The 2,030-nt window shown below is 39.0% G+C and overlaps 1 pseudogene; it reads right to left on the bottom strand.

Moving 5' to 3' along the window:
* Nucleotides 1–251: 251 nt before the first annotated feature.
* Nucleotides 252–989, bottom strand: LOC140523046 (large ribosomal subunit protein uL2 pseudogene; annotated as a pseudogene).
* Between the last annotated feature and the right edge of the window lie 1,041 nt (nucleotides 990–2,030).

Here is a 2,030-nt window from a genome sequence, read left to right as displayed (position 1 = left end):
TTATTGATAAGTTTGTATGATCAAAAATTTGGAGACCACTGGATTAGAGTACTCTGAAAGAACATGAGACTCATAGTCAGAGGACCTGCATTTTTCCTTCAATATAAAAGTCCCATCTGAATGACAATTACTTTAATGTTACCTAATTCACAGCATTATTGGGAGAGTTAAAATTCTAAGGTGACAATATAATAAATATAATTCTATTTACACTGTTTCCAAAATAATTTTTCTTATCAGGTTTCTGGACCCTAGTTTTCATTCTCCCTCACATTCTTGATAGCCCAGGCAGCAATGAGGCCAACCTGTATCCATTCGGAGCTTCTTTTTGCATAGTGGATGGCTTTCCAATACGCTGTTGACGATCTCTTCTGAAGGATGTTCCACAGGGCCTGTGGCCATACCCTAGACATGAGGCCAGCGGCTGTTCTAGGCCTTGTATTTGTGGTAGGTATGACCTACCTTAGGATGGGTTGATCAATATGGCCTCTTCCAGAAATAACAACAACCTCAGGTCTGTTTGCAGAGGAGATCACTTTCTTAGAGCTTTCAAGTAGCTTCATCCGTATTTTCTTTATTTCAGGATAGTGGGAGATAATTGTGAAATAGTTTCCAGATATGCATGTAAATTTACCCCAGACATAAGACTTTTCTTATAAAGAGCATATGGGTATAGTGCTAAATGGGGGGGTATTGCCAGTGCCAAGCTAAGATTTCTTACTACAATATACAAAATGGCCAGGAAGGATGCCTTCAGCCATAATGAACAACCTATCCGCTGCTGAAGCTGGTAGGGATCCCAGAAAACTACTTTTGCAAAAGGAGCTTCTTGGCCTGGATCACTAATTATATCCTTCACAATATCTTTGATGTAGCCATACCTCTCAGCTATGTCTTTATGTTTCCCAAAACTTGGCAGCCCCTTTTTCTGTGCTTTAGGTGAGCATGGAACCAGTACCTTTCCTTTGGCCACGAATCACTAGACCCATCATGGGTAGCCTGTCTCTAGAATAGTTAGAAAGAGGAAGAGCACTGGATTTAAAGTCAGAAGACTTGAATTCAAATCTTCTTCCTTCTACTTATTACAAATGTGACCATGAACAAATGAATTAACTTTTCTGGGCCTTTATTAACAAGCTTTTATTTAATGCCTACTATATGTCAAGCCCTGTGCTAAGCACTGGAGATACAAAGGAAGGGGGAAAAAGTCAATCCACGACCCCCAGGAGCAGGGTTTTCACATCTGTAAAATGGTTTTTAAATCTGTATGAAAGGAGACATTGGACTAGGTGACTTCTGAGGTCTCTTTCAGCTCTGATACTATGTTTCAATTAACATTAAGAAAAATGGAAGAGATGACATTCTTTTTTTTTTTTAACCAAACAAGGAACCAACTAGGTAATATAGTGGATATAACATTATAGTTGGAGTGAGAAAGATGTGTTTTCCAAATATTAGCCATGTGACCTTGTGTAATTCACTTAACCTCTATCTGCCTCAGTTTCCTTACCTGTTGTTGCTTGTGTCCAACTCTTTGTAACCTTATTTGAAGTATTCTTGACAAAGATACTGGAATGGTTTGTCATTTCCTTCTCCAGCGCATTTTACAGAGGAGGAAACAGAGGCAAGCAGGGTTAAGTGACTTGTCCAGGGTCACAAAGCTAGTAAGTGTCTGAGGCATGATTTGAATTCATGAGGATGAGTTTTCCTCACTGCAGACCAAGCATTCTATCCACTGTGGCACCTAGCTGCTCCTTTTTTATCTGTAAAATATAGTTAATCATAGTACCTACCTCTCAGGCTTATTGCAAGAAGAAATAACATGTGCAGTATGCTTTGTGTACCTTAAAGCACTAAATAATTGTATTATTATATGACTTTCATTTATGTGCACATATTTCCTTCCCAATTCCAATCTGACAGGCTCCTTTTCACCCAGTGAACCTTCTCACTGTCCTCTGTCTCATAATTGTCACCTCCCCATATGGAGAGGACATGTTTTTTTTTCATAAATTGCTGAACTGTCTCTG

This window comes from Notamacropus eugenii, chromosome 2 (assembly GCF_028372415.1).
Source record: "Notamacropus eugenii isolate mMacEug1 chromosome 2, mMacEug1.pri_v2, whole genome shotgun sequence".
NCBI classification, from domain to species: domain Eukaryota; kingdom Metazoa; phylum Chordata; class Mammalia; order Diprotodontia; family Macropodidae; genus Notamacropus; species Notamacropus eugenii.
This window is presented reverse-complemented; position numbering and strand designations above follow the sequence as displayed.